The sequence below is a fragment of the Cryptomeria japonica genome, chromosome 8 (assembly GCF_030272615.1).
Source record: "Cryptomeria japonica chromosome 8, Sugi_1.0, whole genome shotgun sequence".
Lineage (NCBI taxonomy): Eukaryota > Viridiplantae > Streptophyta > Pinopsida > Cupressales > Cupressaceae > Cryptomeria > Cryptomeria japonica.
The window spans coordinates 612,522,225-612,544,044 of NC_081412.1; positions in this window are offsets into that span (position 1 = coordinate 612,522,225).

Sequence of the window (21,820 nt, forward strand, 5' to 3'; positions counted from 1 at the left end):
TGTGGCTAATTTAAATCAATAAAAATAAATAATTTATGAGCCACTTATCTCCAACTTCCATATTCATGAATAAAATGCGTACGTGCACATAATCTTTGAAACCTCCCTATTTTTTCTCCAACACTCCTATATTCTTGGAGGAGGTTTTTTCAACATAACCCTAGTTCATCTCCACTTATCCCTCCATTCCTAAATATTCTCCAACCAATCCTAGATTCTCTTAGTCTTCTCCTCAATCAAGGTGAGATGAGTGACACTTTTCTTCTCCTTCCCCCTTTCTGTAACAACCTTTAGCCTCTTGCTCATAGCCATCCAAAAAGAAAGATTTAATCATGATCATTGATCTATGCCACCTAAGCTTATGCACTAAAAAATCTCTAAATAGAGGTCTCCTAAGCCATGTTTGAAACTAATAGCTAATCTCATAGGTAACTAGGTGTTTTAATCTTTGCATTCGTGAGTTAATTTGTTTAAGCATTTTAGATTTTTTAAGCAAATTAACATAAATCATTTTCATAGCATAGCTTTGCATATCATATCATCTATTAGTCCATTCTACACTTGCCATCTTGGAAGTTACCAATGCTTGTCTGAGATAAAATCATCTGCAACCAAGAATAAGGGGGTTAGGACACAACGAGACATAATCCATGAAGGTATAATCATTGTATTTTCTTTATTTCAAGTTGTTTCATTGGTTGAAGCTTGAGTTCTTGTAGTTTTATATTTTCATGATGGACTAGCAAGTTGCAAGTTAACTTTTGAGGAGAAAACTTAAGTCGATACATTTTTCGCACCCACCGTGGGGCTTATACCTCACACATTTTCTTCTAATATCCTATCTAATTCTCGAATTAATACATTTGTAGGCCTATGTGAAATTGGGTAACGCATTTACTGCATAGGCTAGTGCTTTTACTGCCTAGGTTACCACATTTATTTCTTAGGTTAAAGCTTTTCTTTCTCAAATTAGAGCTTTTATTTCTCTAGTTATCACTTATATTGCTCAGGTTAGCACTTATGCTTGTGAAATCATGCATTTATTATGTAGGACAACACTTTTATAATGCAGGTGAACGCTTTTGTTTTCCAAGGTAGTGCTTATGTTTTGCAGGATAGCACATTTATTGTTTTAGCATTATTATTCTCATTATCTACAAAATTTGAAATTTTATAATCTGCTAGCTAATAGATCTTTGCAGGTTCGACTGTCCAAGACTCAATTTTTCCAAACTACTAACTTGTGTGCATGCAAGTTTTATCTTGAGCAATTTTAATGCATTTTCTCACTTAGTCTAACTATGAGTTCTTTTGGAAAGTAAAATATCATACATCTTTCATCTAGTTGTAGCATCGTAAATTGTACGCACTTGCTAAAGCAGTACAATTTCACACCTAGTTTAGCACCCGCCTTGGTGCATTTTACATTTTGCATTGCATTTCTCCTTTAGCACTTAATTAATCAAATTAATTAGGTCTAAGGTCCTATTTCATCATCCTTCACATCATAAAGTCGGGCCCTTTCATTAAAGTGTGCCCCTTTTCATGTTATTCCTCCAATACATCATCTAATCAAAAACCCTAATTAAGTCCTATTTTGAACTTGGGGGCTTGATTTCGGGGGTCAAAACATCTCGAAATCACCTGTAACTTCGAGATTCTCTCTAAAATCATCATATCTGACAGCCCTGAAAATTTGGTGAAAAGTTGCCGGGACCATGGTGCCCGGAGTGCACACGGTCCCGAACATTTTTCCCGAAATTTTAGGAGCACGATCCAATCATAAAATAAAGCTTAACCCCAAGAAATTGGCGGGAGATTCAATCTCTAGGTCAGCCAAAAGATGAAATTGCGACCTAGGGTTTCATACATAAGAGCTCTCTTTCTTCATTTGAAGGGATCAGAATTTTGTTTTCAGGAACCTCATATGCAGCGAAAGAGCAGATCTTTGAAGACTTCAACAACTTTCAACATCCCTCTATCAAGCATTTATCAATTCCATTCATCCATTTAGGGCTTGGAAGACATTGAAGAACAATAGGAGATTACCGACTGAAGATTGGCTTGTACCTCTCCCTTGGCGGTTGGGTATGATTTCATGTTGTTTTCATGTCTTTGCATAAGCTTCAATATATCATTTATCCATGCTTTAGATCACTTTGCATCTTGATTTAGAGCATTTACATTATCATTGACAAGCAATTAGGGTTTACTTTCTAGGTTGCTCTAGTTTGCTTGCTTGCATTTTAGATCTTGCACACACACAAGGTCTGCACACACATTACTTTTACAATACAACTTGGCTATTCGTGGAGGTGAAAATCACCGAAGTGGGGGTTTGACTAAGGCAAAACCCTATATAGCCACCCAAACACCTTTTTCAGATACAAGTGCAGGTTTCGAGACTCGGACAATGCCGCAGGTTGCAGATCCGGGAAAAGTAGGTCGAGACAGCACCCCACACCAAATTGCAGAGCAAAAGACTAGGACAGGGGCATGGGGCGCCTTGGTCCTGCTAGGACAGGGGCGCTGGGCACCCTGGTCCCTGGGACAGAGGCGTTGGGCACCTTGGTCCTCCTGACAGACAACATTTCAGACAGTTTTCCAGAGTGCAAAACAGCAGTTTCAGGTGCAGTTCCGGGACAGAATCAGGACAGTGGCGCCCGCGCCCCCGTCCCGAACATTTTCAGTCAAATTTTGACTCCGGGTATGCATCTGTATTCTTGTTTTATCCTTGTGTTTACAACTTTCCATTGTTTAAGTTCAATTCTGCAATCTTGTTGTTAGCTCATACTTGCATTTTAGGGTTAGGAATTGAACTTGCATAATCTTACCTTTCAAATACAACAAAGGAATAGAAATCCTAATAGGTAGCCCATGGCTCTCTCTTTCACAAAAAGAAGTAGCCAATTGTGTGATACCTCTAGGCTCTTTCGTATTCCGTAATGTGTGTCAAAAGGTAGGGTTAGGGCATGATAACCTAGTCTCGCTTTTCTCCCACACATTTTGGTGAACCTGACGTGAAACTATCATTGCTTCTTCTTGCATTGCATTTGTTAGATCTAGATCTAGATTTAGTGTGTTTTCATTTCATTTTCATTAAAAAGAGAAAAAAAAAAAAAGAGTGTGTTTCTTTGCATTGTGTGTTTAATTTTCATGCAACTTTCATTTCAAAATGTCAGACTTTTATTTGCAAAATGTTCATGCTTATAATGATTATTATGAATATAGCCAAGATGAATTAGATGAAGCTTTAGATGAGTTTTTGAACCCTAAGGATGCCAAACCTTCATTTTACCAAAAACTCATAAACCTTGTTACTATGCCATTTCGTTGTGATGAGAAAGATAAGTTGAATGATTCCTCTCAAGGGTACATTCCTATCAACTCTTCCACTAAATCTAATAACATGGTTGTTTTCAACAATCCCCTCTATGAAGAGATATCTCCTTTCGAACCAAAAGATAAACCTTTTGATAGCTATGATCACACTTTGTTGGATGATGCTCTTGATGACTTTGTGGCTTTATCAAAATCTTTAAACAAGAACAAGACTTCTAAATTGGTTAACATGATAAACTTGAATGAGCATAAAAAGCCTCTCTTTGAAGTCCAAGGTGCTTATCCTTCTCCCACCTTTCAAGGTCCTAAATCACCTCTCCTTACTATCCAAGGAGGGTATGATCATGATTCCTTTCGTACTCCGAATAAACCAATCATCACTGTGCAAGGAAGAAAACCTATAAGTCCTTATAGTTATGCCAAGCAAATAACTAGAGAGAGTTATCATGCGGTTGCCCATACTTATCATACCAGAAATAATAGGCAGCCTAGTCCTCCTCCTGTTATTCCAGTTTCTCTTCCGAATCCTCAACCAATTCTTTCGCAAGCTCCCCGTATTTCACAAGTTCTTAGTAAGGAATATGATCTCATAGAACAACTTAAAGTGACCCCTTCTAAGATATCCCTTTGGGATTTGATTCAAACTTCTTCCGCTCATCATGGAATGTTACAAGATGCCTTGAAAGACTTGAATGTTCCTCCACCGAATACATCTAGTAATATAGTGTCTTTGGTTAACTCTGTGATGAATCCTAAAGCTCAAATTGTGTTTACCCAAGATGAGTTGCCTACTAGTGAAATTCAACATCAATATGATCCCTTGATGATTGTGGTTATCATGAAAGACACTGCTATAAGACGAACACTAGTAGATAATGGCTCTGGTCTTAATGTGTGTAGCATTAATCTTTTGCATAAGATGAATGTGGATACATCCCTAATTGAGCCGGACTCTCGTCCTATTCGAGGCTTTGATAATGTGGCTAAAACTTCATTAGGTACTATCACCTTACCCATCACAGTGGGGCCTGTTACTTTGCCTACTCCTATCCATGTTATGTCGGGAAATCTAACATACAACTTGTTATTAGGGAGACCTTGGATTCACAATATGCAAGCTGTCCCCTCTACATTGCACAGACAAGTTAAGTTTATCTATAACAATAAGACATATACCTTGATAGGTGATACTAATTTCCAAGCTTGTTTACAAACATCTACTTCCAAAGGGGGTTCTTCTAAGCCATCCTCTTCTAGTGATGACTCTTTAAACAAGATACCTATCGATGAATCCTAGCTCTCTGATGATCAAAATTCTTTGGATGAGTCTAGAGCTCCTGAAGAAGACTCTTCTCGACTTGAAACTACACATAAGAAGGATTTTGATCCTGAGAAGGTTCTCGCAGATGACGATTGGGGATCCCTTGATTTTAATCCCACCTTTGTAGGTGAATATAAGGTTCCTTCTAGAGAGCTTAAAGTTGAAAAGAAGGAAGAAGCTAAAAATCAATCAACATTACCTAAGCCTATGAGCAATAATTTTGTGGCCGCTTCTCAAACTTCTTCTCCTCACACCTCTAATTCTGAAGAGTTTGATTCTTTGTCTTATGAAAAACCGCCTTCTCTTTCTGAAATGGCTGATCATTATGGTCATGGTTTTCGCATTTTTGCTAAGCATGGGTATCATGGAAATGGTTGTGGGGCTCACGAACAAGGGATAAAAGTTCCTCTAGAGAATAATCTTCACAATTATGCCTTTGGACTTGGCTATAATCCCTGCAAGCGTACTAAAGCTTCTAAGAGACCATGTATTAGTGTTAATGCTATTTCTACATCTCTATCAATGCAACACCCTGAGTACATTGATGAGGATCCTTCGTGTGCTTGTGCTTTTGATGTTTTCCCTACCGATGATGCTTTAGCTGAGTTTTTAGGAGCATATGATACTCTTCCTCGTTATCATCACAATAGGGGACTCCCTTATTGTTTGAACACTGAAGCCTATTTTGGAAAAGAGATTGATAATGATGAGATTGTGAAATAATTCCCTCAGTTAAAGGATACTCCTCAACAAAGTAATCTTCTCATAAGTGACACCACTAATGTTAAGATGGATCCTTGCAATGAAGAAAAAGTTATTAAAATTGGAAAATGTTTGGATGAAGAGGAACAAAAACAATATGAAGATTTATTGCATGAATTCCTCGAGATCTTTGCTTGGACATACTCTGACATGCCTGGTATAGATCCTAAGATTGTTACTCATAACATTGTCTTAGTTCCTGATGCTAAGCCTGTGAAACAAAAGATTCAAAAAATGAATCCTAAGGTGGCTCTGCTTGTTAAGGCTGAGATTGAAAAGTTATTGGAGGCTAGATTTATCCTCCCTATTGATTATTCCCCATGGATTTCAAATATTATCACTGTGGCTAAACCAGATAATAAAATAAGAATGTGTACCAATTTCCGAGATTTAAATAAGGCTTCTTTAAAAGATGATTTCCCTCTTCCAAACATTGACATGATAGTTGATTCTACGGCAGGACATGCCTTGTTATCCTTCATGGATGGTTTTTCAGGATACAATCAAATTTACATTAACCCTCAAGATCAATTCAAAACTGCTTTCACCACTCCTTGGGGTACGTTTTGTTGGATAATGATGCCTTTTGGACTTAAAAATGTCGGTGCAACTTATCAATGAGCGAGGACCCTTATCTTTCATGATTATATGCATAAGATTTTTGAAGATTATGTTGATGATATTTTGGCCAAATCCATTCTCTGCATAGATCATATTAAAATCCTTCATCAAATCTTTGAAAGAATTCATAAATATCACATGCGCTTGAATCCCCGAAAATGTGTTTTTGGTGTGGATAGTGGAAAACTATTAGGATTCATAGTTTCGCATCGTGGGATTGAGGTGGATACTAAGAAAATAGATGCTATTGTCAACATGCCACCTCCTCGAAATGTGTCTCAACTCAAAATCTTACAAGGAAAGATTCAAGCTATTCGTAGGTTTGTATCTCAACTTGCGAATCGCACTTTTCCTTTTACTCAGCTTCTCAAAAAGAATATCACTTTTCAATGGAATGAAGATTGTCAGCAAGCATTTGAAGATTTAAAAATGTATTTGGCTAATCCTCCTATCCTTCAACCGGCCGAACCTTCTCAACCCTTCCTTCTTTATACAGCTGCTTCCTCTCATGCTCTTGCAGCATTATTGGCACAACATGATAAAGACGGTAAGGAGTGTCCGGTTTATTATATAAGTCGTACCTTACTCGATTATGAGACCCGATATTCTACGATAGAAAGACAATGCTTCGCCTTGGTGTTTGCAACTCAGAAATTGAGACATTATCTCTTAAATTTAGAAGTCCACGTCATGGTAAAGTTTGATCCTTTGAAGCATCTTTTCTCTAAAACTGATTTATCAGGATGCCTAGCTAAGTGGGTTATGATGTTAACTGAATTTGACCTTAAATTTGTTTCACAAAGAGCAATTAAAGGGCAAGCGTTGACCGATCACCTAGCTGAGGCCCCTTCACCTTTCTCCTTCCCTAACTCTGAGTCTTTTCCTGACGACTTCATCCTTTGTACAGAGAAAGATGAAACTTGGGAGTTATACTTTGATGGCTCTAAGTGTCGTACGGGATCAGGGGCAGGTGTTGTTCTGATTTCTCCTACAAAGAAGTCTATTCCCTTATCTTATCGTCTCAATTTCCTATGTACCAATAACATTGCTGAGTATGAGGCTCTTATAGCAGGAATAAAGGCAGCCTTAGCTTTGAATATAAAACACGTACATATTTTTGGAGATTCTCAACTGATTATAAGACAAGTAACATGACTATATCAAGCGAAACAAGACAAATTATCACAATATAAAGACCTTGCTATCTCTTTGTTACAAAAATTTGATTCTTACACCATGGAACCTGTTCCTCGAAAAGATAATCGACATGCGGACGTAATGGCATGTGTGGCTTCTTTGGTATCTTTAGAGGACCCTATGGTTGATCTTAAATTTGTTATTCACAACCTTATTTCTCCAGCTATTGTAGATGATTCTAGCTTGGTGACATGTTGTGACTTTATAGACTCAGATGAATGGTATTCACATATCGTAAGATACTTGACTGATGGTACCTTTCCTGATTCCGCTAATAGGAACACTAGGGCTAGAGTTCGCAAGCTGTCCGCTAGATATATCATTCTTTCTAATATTCTATACCGAAGGGGTTATAACGGTCTTCTCCTTCGTTGTCTTAATAAATCAAAAATCCCTATTTCTCTTGAAGAGGCACATTCGGGTGCCTGTGGGGGGAATTTTGGAGGCAAATCCTTGGTTCAAAGATTGCTTCGCATGGGATATTATTGGCAAACTATGCAGCAGGATTCTTTTTCATTTGTTAAAAAATGTCATCAATGTCAACAACACAACAATTTGATTCATGCTCCTGCCCAAGAACTTTGTTCTCATGTAGCTTCTTGGCCTTTCTCTGCATGGGGGCTGGATCTTATTGGTAAAATCTCCCCTCCTTCATCTCAAGGACATACTTTCATTATAACCGCAATAGATTACTTTACAAAGTGGGTAGAAGCCGTTCCCCTTCGCTCTACTACTGCTGAAGTGATTTGTCGATTTCTTCTAGAAAATATTATTTCTCGATTTGGGATACCTTCCACTATAATCTCTAATAATGGGACATCATTTAAGAACAAGGACGTGAAGAAATTCCTTGAGAAGTATCATATAAAACATCGATTTTCTACACCATACTATCCTCAATCAAATGGTCAAGCCGAATCATCCAATAAGATAATTGAACAAATTCTTCATAAAACTATGAATAAGCATGGTAAGGATTGGAGTACTCAGCTAATCTATGCTCTTTGGGCCTACCGAACGAGCGTACGAATTGCTACCGGAACTACACCTTATAATCTTGTTTATGGTGCTGATGCTATTATGCCTTTAGAATTAGAGATTCTGTCACTTAGAATTTCTCTCAGAGGTATAGTAGATGACGACGCTTATAGAGAACAAAGACTTCAACAGCTTGAGATGCTTGATGAATAGCGTATAAACGCTCTTGAGCATATTCAAGCGTATCACAAAACTCTACAACGAAGCTATACTGATAAGGTTATTCAACGTTCCTTCTCAGTGGGTGACTTAGTGCTCTATGAGAATCAGCGCAATGTGAATGCCTTACCTAAAGAAAAGGGAAACTTTAGTCCTGATTGGCTTGGACCGTATATTGTTATTGAAGATTATGGATCAGGTGCTTACAAAATAGCAGGTGTAGATGGTACGTCTCTTAAAGACCCTATAAACGCTATGCACTTGCATAGATACTATGCTTAATTCCTCGTTTCTTATCATTCATCTACTTCCTTTCTCACTTCTTCAAAATTGGATAATATGTTAGCATATCTTTGTTAGAGCAAATGGAATTAAAAGATATTTTGTTTAATCTATATTGCTTCGTTCCTGACAAGCGTGTTTCTTTACTTTATGGTTTGTCTTGAATTCATTTATGTAAATTGCAAAGGATTTACATTTTTCATTATGTTGGCATATTATACAATATCTTTATGTGTTAAGTTGAATCGTGTCATGTTGTGTTTAAATTCAAATTAAATCACATTAGTTATATGATTCTTAGGCTTAACACATGTTTTTCTTCCCTATCATCAATGTAGTACTTGATGAAATATTTTAATTAAGTCACACATGTATCAATTTAATCATGGAGCATTGAGAAATCAATCACATGGAAATTAAATTCAGAACATACATGTACATCTACCAAATGTATTAACTTTAATCAAAATACCCATTGTTTTTAGACATTAAAGATAACATGTTTGAGACAAAGAAGCATGTATATATATATATATATGTGTGTGGATCAATATACAAAGGTAGGTCACTACACATCCAAAATGTAACCTACCCTACATCATAAAGATCGCCTCCTATCCCTAGGGCTGGTGGCTGGAGAGTGACGACTAGAAGCTCCCTCCTGATCCGGCCGTGCAGGTGGACCCATAGGGGTATACCGTGATATAGATCATGAATGGTTCCGAGAGGAACTCCTATGATCCCTATCCATAAGGATCGCGTGATACGAGGTAGCCTCGGCCTGAGCTGCTGCTAGATCACGCTGTGCCCGCTGAAGGTCCTCTAATAGAGTGCGCCCTCTCTCCCTCCATATCTCTACCTATACTCAGAATGGAGAAAATAAATCATCATGCCGACCCGCGTTCCCTTGAGGTCTATAAGCAACCTGTGAGGAACTAGGGATCTGCGCTGTCGTGGAGATATCTGTCACTGCTTGCTGGATCAGAGAATGCCACTCCTGCACATTAGCTGTAGCAGTAGACCAGATCATGTATTAGTACCATTTTATATCATCAAAACATCAATCAATCAATTTAAACCTACTATACCTGGATCTCCCTCACGCCAGTAGGGATTGTGATATGGTAGCATCTGTGACTGGGAACTACTAGGCTCCCCACGCTCGAATAATCTATGCACGATGGGTGTAGGCTGGCTCGTACTAGAAACAAGTCTCCGTATCGCCTCATGTTCCCCCTTTTGGGGAATAAGAGGAGGATCTAGGGCTATAGTATCATCTCCTGAATGGTGGGGAGCGACATCTGACCCCTCCTCATCATCTCTATCCTCATCCTCATCCTCATCCTTGTCCGCATCCTCACCTGCATCCTCGTTCTCCTCATCTATATCTGTGTCATCATCCTCCTCTTCCTCGGCACTAGGCTGATCCCTTGTGGGTGGATCAGGATCTCCTGCCTCCTCATGACCCTCTCCCTCCTCTGACCTGGATCCCTGATCCTCATCTCGGTCTCCATGTCTCCATGGGCCTGGATGGCCTGTCGGATGATCTGGTGGAAAGATAGGCCCTGGGTATGATCTCATAAACCATGAGAGATACCTGCGCTGTGCCTCGGGATCTGCAGCATAATCAGTGACCACATCCTGGTCGGACCCCTCTATATCTATGATCTCAATATCATCTATCATAGGTCTTGCTACTGCTCTGGGTCTGGGAAGGACTCGTGAGTGTCGAGTGTAGATGGGCACATTGGCTGGAACACACTGCTCTAGCCCAAACTGCCTCCGTACTCGGTCAAAGTAGAATGGGACTATGATGTGTGGATATCGCCCTCTCAGTAGGCGGTTCCTCTGTAAGCATGCTAACTGTCTCTCCATCCCATCCCATCTGTGCATCCGCAGATATGGTCTCCACACAGTCACCTCAGCTGTCAATCTGTCAAATGTCACTCTCCAATACAATAGATCTCCAAATCTCCACTTGCTGGTAAGTGGATAAGCAAATACCCTAGGTCGCTCGCTAGCCGCACTCATCGGATAGCCGACAGGCCTGGTGCATGTAAAGTGCTCAAATATCCACACCTGCAGAAGTGTGCATGTCATCAAACTGCAACCCTGTCCGAAAACATACTCCTCAAGGTCATGATAGAGATGTGCAAGCATACTCCAACCCCAGGCATATACTCTCCTGTGTCTCTCCATAGCCCTGATGCACGATGTGAGACCCCCATGCATGTGCGTACCTCGCCCATTAGGGCAGACGGCTAGTGCAATGATGGCTATCATAAGACATCTCATGAGGGGCACCTCTCCTGTAGGATGTAAGAGCCAGCTGACCATGATACGACCTCTCGTCTCACTCGGCATGACTCTCCCTATGCAATATACCTGCTCCCTCTGATGATCCTCTACTGACCGATCGGTCGCATATGTCACTGTAGCTCCTCTGATCGGTAGGTGAAGAATGTGGTACACATCCTCAAGTGTCACCGTCATCTCCCCTACTGGAAGTTGGAACATGCATGTGTCAGGATCCCATCGCTCCATGAGTGCCATCAGCATCGCGAGATGAAATTGAATGGCCAGCATAAGAATCATAGACCATAAACCCACGATCGACAATGTGTCTCTCTCTGCCTGAGTCAGCCGGGGAATCTGATCTCACAAACTGTGAAGAATCTGCCCCACTGTATGCTCTCTCATGTATGGGAGACCCTGCAACACAAAAACATAACTGTAATTAGTACTCAATCATCAAAATCATTCATGCAAATTGTCGAACATCGTATGCTAACCCTGGTATCTCTCACCAAGTCCTGATTGGGACCATGGCGCCCTGTCAGGGACCATGGTGCCCTGAGGGGACCATGGCGCCCCACAGGGACCATGGCGCCCTGTGTGGGACCCACGGTCAGATTCCAGGGCCCACAAACTATCACAGAAAGTCAAATGCAGAAAATCAAAAGTCAACGTTCAGTCAACTCACCTCATCCAGTGGCTCGTCATCGATCACGGCCTGTCGCAGAATCTCAATCCTCGTGGGACGCTCCGGTCCTCGTGGGACGCTCCGTTCATCGTGAAGGCATGATGATGGCTATGTGGGCTCCGCTACAATAGACAATATTCAGAAATCAACAAAGTGACAAATGCAAATGTCACTTTCAAGGTATATACTTTCATTCCTTTACATTTACTTTCAAAACCCTAATTTTCCTCTATCACTCATTTCATCATAACTTGAGTTTGGGAGATGCAATTTTCGAACCGTTTGTTGCGTAGGAATCGTATTTTCATTCCCCTACTCTCGGGATGTTCCAAAAAGTGCTCTGATGAAGCCTTTTTAGTGAATACCCCTCATCAATACTCTCTTACACAATTTGTCGTAAGTAAGCATGCTACCCTGTTTCACCTCCCTAATAAGCTAGTCGAAACAGGGGGGGGCATATAGCTACTCACAAATTTCATCACTTTCCTTAGTAAGAATTAGGTGATTTTGTGATCTAACGTGTGTTTTGTAGGGTGCGGTTCCTAACTATGTACTCCAGATACCGCTGGGGGCTTCATCCGACAACTTATGGATATATCCTTTTTCAAATGATGTTTACTTTCTATACTTTAGCTTGCATATGCACGCAGTACCCATATGACCGCTAAAGTGGGGGCTAAATGTAGCATTGTAAATTGTACATACTTGCTAAAGCAGTACAATTTCACACCTAGTTTAGCACCCACCTTGGTGCATTTTACATTTTGCATTGCATTTCTCCTTTAGCACTTAATTAATCAAATTAATTAGGTCTAAGGTCCTATTTCATCATCCTTCACATCATAAAGTCAGGCCCTTTCATTAAAGTGTGCCCCTTTTCATGTTATTCCTCCAATACATCATCTAATCAAAAACCCTAATTAAGTCCTATTATGAACTTGGGGGCTTGATTTCGGGGGTCAAAACATCTCGAAATCACCTGTAACTTCGGGATTCTCTCTAAAATCATCATATCTGACAGCCCTGAAAATTTGGTGAAAAGTTGCCAGGACCATGGCGCCCGGAGTGCACACGGTCCCGGACATTTTTCTCGAAATTTTAGGAGCACGATCCAATCATAAAATAAAGCTTAACCCCAAGAAATTGGCGGGAGATTCAATCTCTAGGTCAGCCAAAAGACGAAATTGTGACCTAGGGTTTCATACATAAGAGCTCTCTTTCTTCTTTTGAAGGGATCGAAATTTTGTTACCAGGAACCTCATATGCAGCGAAAGAGCAGATCTTTGAAGACTTCAACAACTTTCAACATCCCTCTATCAAGCATTTATCAATTCCATTCATCCATTTAGGGCTTGGAAGACATTGAAGAACAATAGGAGATTACCGACTGAAGATTGGCTTGTACCTCTCCCTTGGGGGTTGGGTATGATTTCATGTTGTTTTCATGTCTTTGCATAAGCTTCAATATATCATTTATCCATGCTTTAGATCACTTTGCATCTTGATTTAGAGCATTTACATTATCATTGACAAGCAATTAGGGTTTACTTTCTAGGTTGCTCTAGTTTGCTTACTTGCATTTTAGATCTTGCACACACATTACTTTTACAATACAACTTGGCTATTCATGGAGGTGGAAATCACCGAAGTGCGGGTTTGACTAAGGCAAAACCCTATATAGCCGTCCAAACACCTTTTTCAGATAAAAGTGCAGGTTTCGGGACTCGGACGACGCCGCAGGTTGCAGATCCGGGAAAAGCAGGTCGAGACAGCACCCCACACCAAATTGCAGAGCAAAGGACCAGGACAGGGGCGTGGGGCGCCCTGGTCCTGCTAGGACAGGGGCGCTGGGTGCCTTGGTCCCTGGGATAGAGGCGCTGGGCACCCTGGTCCTCCTGACAGACAGCATTTCAGACAGTTTTCCAGAGTGCAAAACAACAGTTTCAGGTGCAGTTCCGGGACAGAATCAGGACAGTGGCACCCGCGCCCCCATCCCGAACATTTTCAGTCAAATTTTGACTCCGAGTATGCATCTACATTCTTGTTTTATCCTTGTGTTTACAGCTTTCCATTGTTTAAGTTCAATTCTGCAATCTTGTTGTTAGCTCATACTTGCATTTTAGGGTTAGGAATTGAACTTGCATAATCTTACCTTTCAAATACAACAAAGGAATAGAAATCCTAATAGGTAGCCCGTGGCTCTCTCTTTCACAAAAAGAAGCAGCCAATTGTGTGATACCTCTAGGCTCTTTCGTATTCCGTAATGTGTGTCAAAAGGTAGGATTAGGGCATGATAACCTAGTCTCGCTTTTTCTCCCACACACTAGTTTAACTAATGGGTAAATGAACATCATGCAAACTTGCATTGTGTGTTTTCAGTAAGGTAGTTGCACATAGATGATCTAAAGGTTAAAAATAATCATTTTCTACTGTTTTTTCTTAAAAGTAGTATGTGAATATTCTTTCACTCTAATACGGTGATAAAAAAGATAGGCCTAGTTTTATCCTATGTGTACCTTTAGAGGGCCTTCCTTTTCGAGCTACCTTGAGGGGGCAATGAGAGGGGAATGACCCAAGTGGAAACAGGCTAATAACGAGCCCTTCCAATCCACTTTAAATAAATCGTGTCTGTGACGAAAGTCATGGCCAACATGTGCTGATTAGTTCATATTGACACTATGTTTCCCCATAAACCCTATAGAGCACAACCTCTATAGGCTGGGAGCCTTCTATATTTACAGAGTGGAAAGTGCTGTATGTATGGCCACATGATCAAAATCCCTTACTAAAAACCATCTTGTCTAGTTGCCAAAATTCTTCTAATTGTTGGCGTAGGAGGTCGGACCTCTGAAGTGTCTCACACACATATGGTTCCTAGTAGAGATATTGAGTTTGCCATGGGAAGTTTTCATGGAAACTGGTTCTTGGCTGGCCCAAAGAAGTGAGTGCCGAGGGTGGATAGAGTGGAGTCAAGCACCTAGATATCTGTTTTGAATAGGTAGCCTTGGGGGAAACCCCATGTGATATTCAATGATTATTGTATCGGCTTTCCATAGGACTTGTTCTTGCTTGTCCACTTTGATTCTCCAAACATTGTGTCTTTTGTGTCTGCAAAATATTCTCAAAATGGTCAAAAATTTGAAAAATCATCATTTTAAAATGAGTAAAAAATCCGATAACTTGCTAGTAAACTTGAAAATTCGATCAAAATAGTGAGAATCATGCTTTTACAGTACAAAGAAGATCTTTTTCATGTTAAGACAATGCTTTTACTCATCAATACAGTGCATTTGAGTCATAGGATCACGCATTTGTCAAATTGGACATTGCTTTTGAAATAGAAATAACACATTTAAAACCTAGGTTCACGCTTTTATAGTTACAAAGCAGCATTTTTATTCAATAGTACAATGTATTTGTTACACAAGATAGCACTTTTATTCAATAGGATAACGCATTTTTTCTATCGCATCTCTAACAGTGACCCTTTTCCCATATCAAAGCAAAATTTCAACATTAGTTTCAGATACCCTTTTTTTGAGGAGATTAATTTTCAAGTGGCATAGATTTTCAAATTAGTCAAACAATCAGGTTTATAAATAAAATAGGTCATTTCCAAAGGTTTTCATAAGCATAAACATTCAACAAGTTATTGAATCAACAATCTCAAGTGCAAAATTGCCATCATCAATTTCTTATCAGGATACATCAAATCCTTAATCATGAAACTAGATCATGTCAACCTTTGTTCATTATCTTGGGTATATCATTCCTATTTGGACCTAGGTTATATCAAAATCAAAATTGCACTCGCTTTAGAATCAAACAACTTGAAACTCATTATATGCATATATTACTTTTTGATATCCCCTCAAGAAAAAGAAACCTACTTATAAGGCTATCTTGAAGAAGAGGATATTCTTATACATCAACCATAAAATTCTGTTAAAGCATCACACATTCCTACACCATTTTCATAACTATCTATGTGGTTACGAAACAGAGTTTGATAAAGAAACCTTACAAGCACATGCTTTTCAACAAAGAGACTCCTTATACCAAGGCACTAATAGGGGTGGTAAAATCAACTTAGATTATCTTCCTAAACAAGTGATCACCTATTGAGTTGCATCTAGAAAACAAACCTTGGGAAGTTCCAAATGAATCATTTGCCAGTTTGGAATAGAGCTCAACATGAGAAATTGATAAGACAAACAAAAATAAATGGAAGAGGAAAATCCAATGTTTCATCGATTTGGATACACAAATGTTGATGAAGAAGCAGTCAATAATACCATTAGAGACTTTGAACGAGATTCTAGATTTGATAAACTAATGGAAAATCTCTTGAAAAAACAAAATCATAAGTAGATTCTAATATTGGCAAATTCAAGAGCAAAATTGCCACAAGATTTTAACATGGAAAGTTTGAAACTATAATGTGGTGAAATGTGAATGAGAGATCAAGAGGAAAACTACCCTTTCCCTCCAAGGAGAGATGAGAGTTTCACTACAGATTTCCCTTCAAATATTTTCAACCTAATTACATTGGAAGAGGAGAGGAGAATTCACTAGATGAAGGTATAATTTTGAATGAAATGGGAATGATAAGATAATCCCCCATTCCTATTTGAAATGGAAATGAATTGATTGAATTATGTAGAGAGACTAAGTGCAAAAGTGACAAAAAACTTATTATAACTTGAGATCAGAATATGAGATGAAGCTATGCACCTAGACTTGGCAGTAATATGTTGAGATGAAGTCACCCTGCAAATTTGAGAAACAATTGCCCGAACCGTGGTGGGAATGTACACAGTCCTTTGAAAAATCCATGAAACAAAAAGGGTTTTTTTGCCTCTACAAATGGAGCCCGAATATAAAAGTACAATTTTGCAACTGCAACCTACACACAAAAAAGAGAGGAAAATGGGTTGGGATTGGGGGTTTGCCTTTAGGTCAAAACCCAGTTTTGGAATTAACCAAGTAATAAAAGAAAGTACTTGCAAGTAGATGTAAATCAAAGACTAAATTGTAAATCACCTCAAGGGAGGTTGTGGTAGAAATATTGATAGAAATTTTTGTGTGGAATTGAATGTTGGAATCAATCTCCTCTTCAATGATTGAATCCTTGACTTGAATGCAACACCTAGCCTTGAAGGGAGACTTGAGAATGCTCAATGCTGGAAAAGAATACTTGAATTATTGAATTCTCTTGAATCCTTGATCTCATGTAAAATTCCCCACTCATTAAAATTATGCAAATGAGAGGAAAAATGTAACTTAAATGCATGTCAATAGGGTTAATGAAACTGATTTTTGTCACAGGCTGACATCGGGGAAGTTTCCCATTCATAGCACAGCCTACAATGCAAGCTCTAGGAAAGGTCCTACCCCAAAATAGGGTAGAGAGAGGGGTGCCACGCTGAGTCCTAGGAGGACAAGCGAACCACTCCCTTCTCCTAGGGGGGATAGGGGTGCCACACCCTAGTCCTGGGAGGACAAGGGCGACATGCCCCTATCCTAGGGGGGACAGGGGCACCATTCCCCTGTCCTACCCCTTTCTCCAGGGAAGAGTGCAGACAGGTTGGTGAGGAGGCCATGGGAGAAGTAGATTCTGAGGGTTGAGTAGTCTCTTGTCTCTGATTAGGCAAGAGGATTCGATCTCGCATGCATGAGGACCCTAATGCAGTTGAAAATTGCTAGGGTCACAATTTTATGAAACTACATTTAGCCCCCACTTTAGTAAGAGTATGAGCATATGCCAATACTATCGTTAAAGTACAAGAAAACAAGATTGAAAGACTTTTACCACGTCAAGGAGGAAAGATTCGCCAAGCCCTCAGTGGACTTAGGATCTTATGACTTTGATTGCCAAAGTAAAAGGGAAGATCGAGAACAGGAGAACCATGACTACAAGTAGAAAAGTTCCCTTCACTATGAGTCATGAAAGAAAGGATACCAAATATTGAAAAGCAAAAAAAAGTTCACTAAGTAATTGTAAGTACGAAGAAGGAAAATATGAGCAGAGTGTATGTCCCCATGTTAAAGCGATCGCATGTGCCTTATCGGAAGTGATTGCTTTAAAGTAGGATACAACCAAGAGAAAGAGAAGGGAGGGAGCACTTTATGGCAAGGATTCAGTCCCCAGTCAAGGAATAAACCCAAAGATAATTAACACAAAACATGAGGTAGTGTCACTTTCCTCGGGGTCAGTATGTTGTATGATAACTCATGTATATCATGTATGTATATGTCCATATAATAATTGGAATTCCCCAAAGAAGGACACTACCTTAGAAGAAAGGGAAAAGATGATGTATTTTGAGTAAACATGAAAGAGACCAAGAAAATATCTCAATGCGTTGTATCATCCCCAAGTAGACATTAAGGGAACAATAGAAGAATAGGGATACACATACAAGAATGGTCACAAAAGAGAAAGAAAGGAGAGAGAGAAGATCTACAATGATAATATTGCTAATGTAGCATGGCATCCGCCTCCCGATCTTTCTAATCACTATTTCAAGAAGCAGAGCAATATGCCAAAGGAGTGACATCGAGCACAACAGATGGAGCTATCACAAGATCCAAACAAGGACTATTCTCATGTTATAAGCCACTTTGTTCGATTCTAGGAGCTAGGATTAGGGTTTGTGAAAACTCATTTGATAAATACTTGTCCACATCAACATATTCATACTCACTATTAGAAGCATTAGGAGTTGTATTTCCATTATGAATAACATTCTCACTCATTTCTTCATCAAAGTTTAGAGAAAGAGGAGAAAGAATACAAATAGAAGTCAAACCATCACATGTTTTGTGCAACTTATGATTTGTAGATGTAGGTTGAACACCTTGCTTGGGAGAAAAGGGAATATTGAATATTTTGAGGGATAGCTTCACGAGCTCGAACATGACATTCGGTCGCACAATGATTTTATCAAGTCTTAGTGGAAGGTTGAGAAGGAGGAGGAACATAAATAGGAATGTTTCTCTCCTTGATAGTTGAAGGTTTAGGTTGAGGTCTATTTTGTTGAACAAGAGGAGAAGAAAGCCTCTTCTCTCGATAAGAGGAAGGAGGTGGAACTACGCCATAGAAAGGAGGAATATTAGGTGTAGGAAGGAGACTAGGTCCATCGTGATGAGGAGATATAGGTCTAACCTTAGGAAGAATATTGTTGTTCTCCTTAAGAGAAGGTAAAGTCACATCCAGAGGAATAGGTTGATGATTTTCCTTAGGAGGGAGATTAGTTTTATCCATGAGGGGAAGAACCTCATCTTGAATAATAATAGGAATGTCAAGTGTTGGAGGTCTAGGTTGACTTAAGGATCAGATCATATCTTTCTTCCATTTTTGATAAGATTTAAAAAGGGCATCGCTCCTTGATGGTAGAGATTGAAATTGTTTAGGCCAAAATAAATGAATATGAACACTAGGGCTTCTTTCAGATGGATGAAATAAGCTATGATTCATGGTTATGACTTCTCCATTATGAGGAAATTTGAGACACTTGTGGATTGGACAAGCAATAGCCTTCATGGAAGATAGCCAAGGATAGCCCAACTTCACATGGAATTGCTCAGAAGAGGGTATGATAAAAAAATCAACATCAATGGATTTAGTATGAACTTAAACACAAAGGGTGATAAAACCAATGGTAGGTCAAGAGAAGCCATCAAATAGATTCACAACCACATTAGAAGAATTGTATATTGGTTTATGCAATCATAAAGTCAAAAGATACTCTTCAGTTATGACATTAACCATGCAAGAGGGATCAATAAGGGCACCACGATAAGGGATATCCTCAACCTTCGCAACTATGTATATAAAGGGCCATTAGGTGCACTAATGGTCTTGCTAGGGTCAAATGTAATATAAGGAAAACTACCCTTTCCCTCCAAGGAGAGATGAGAGTTTCACTACAGATTTCCCTTCAAGCACTTTTCACCTAATTAAATTGGATGAGGAGAGGAGAATTCACTAGATTCAAACTCCAAAGATGAAGGTAGAATTCTGAATGAAATGGGAATGATAAGCTCATCCCCTCTTCCTATTTGAAATGGAAAAGAACTAATTGAATTATGTAGAGAGACTAAGTGGAAAATTGACAAAGAACTAAGAACAGAATATGGGATCTAGCTATGCACCTGAATCTGGCAATAATATGTCAAGACAAAGTCACCCTATGAATTTGAGGAAAAGTTGCTCGGACCGTGGTGGGAATGTACACGATCCTTCGAAAAATCCATGAAACAAAAAGGGTTTTTCCGCTTCAGCAAATGGAGTCTGAATCTGAAATTATAGTTGCACACCTACAACCTACACACAAAAAAGAGAGGAAAATGGGTTGGGATTGGGGGTTTGCCTTTAGGTCAAACCCCAGTTTTGGAATTAACCAAGTAAAGAAAGAAAGTACTTGCAAGTAGATTTAAATGAAAGATTGGATTGTAAATCACCTTGAGGAGGTTGTGGTAGCAATATTGATAGAAATGCTTGTGTGGAATTAAATGTTGGAATCAATCTCCTCTTCAATGGTTGAATCCTTGACTTGAATGGAACACCTAGCCTTGAAGGGAGACTTGAGAATGTTCAATGCTAGAAAATAATGTTTGAATACTTGATCTTGTGTAAAATTTCCCACTCATACAACTTATGCAAATGAGATGACAAATGCAACTTAAATACATGTCAATTAGGTTTAATGAAACTGATTTTCATCATAGGCCGACATCGGGGAAGTTTCCCGCTCATTGCACAACCTACAATGCATGCTCTAGGAAAGGTCCTACCCCAAAATAGGGAAAGGATAGGGGCGCCACACCCCTGTCCTACCCCTTTCTATAGGGAAGAGTGTAGATAGGGTGGTGTGGATGCTAAGGGAGAAGAGGATTATGAGGGTTGAGCAATCTCAGGTCTCCAATCAGGCTAGACGATTCGATATCGTGTGCATGAGGACCCTAATGCAATAAAAAATTGCTAGGGTCACAATTTTATGACACTATAGAAACAAGATGCAGAAACAAGTAATAATCAAAAACACTGATTATTGCAATGATGATGACTTGGATCGAGTAAACCATGAAAAAACAAGAAGAGATAGTGAAGAAACAAGAGGAAGAGACCACGATGATACAATGAACCAAGATGAAACAAGAAGGGAGAAAAGTGACAAAATAACTTATGAAGATGCAAGGAGAACCTACATTGATAATCCTCTATCAACTCTCACTCAACAAATGAAAACTTTGCAACAACAAATACGGAATATGCAGAATGGAACGATTCCAAGAAATATTCATTGGAGGACTTCTGTCCATATCCTTTTCACAAGATTTTAAACATGATACCATTCCTAAAACATTGGTAAATCTTGAAATACAATAAATACGATGGGAAATATGATCCTCAAGAGCATATCAAAGAACTTTGCACTATGAGTATGGAGTTTGCACACAATGAACTTACCCGATGCATCTATTTCCTAGAATTTTAAGCGGGAAATCAATGCAATGGTTTTCAAGATGACCATCTGGGATTAAATCTTTTGAAGAACTTGTGAATAGATTCATCTCACAATACTCCTACAACATAAGAAATCAGATAACAATGCTAGACCTATGCAATATCAAACAAAATAATGTTGAACCTTTCATGGTCTTTTACAATGATGGAGATGATTGTTTAATAGGTATCTAAGAGATGTAATAGATCAAGAGAAAATGCACATATTCATTGATAATATTACAAGTGAAATGTGTTATAGACTCAAACTGCAATGTCCTCCTAGTTTTGCAAAAATGATTAAAAAAGGTCTAAAGATAGAAGATGCAATGGTAAAGAAGGGAGAGTTAGAACTCTACAACAATTCCTATAACAACAATCACAACAACAACAACAATCAAGAGAATAGTAAACCCAAGTCTTTATTCTCTAATCCCTACAGGAAATTCACCAACATTGGGGAACCATTGGAACCATCTTTAAAGACTCTTCTTACAAATAAATTAATTACCTTACTAGAAGCAAGAAATTATGAGCCTCAAATCAAACCAAGTTGGTGGAATGATAATCATTTTTGTAACTATCATTGAAACAAAGGACATAA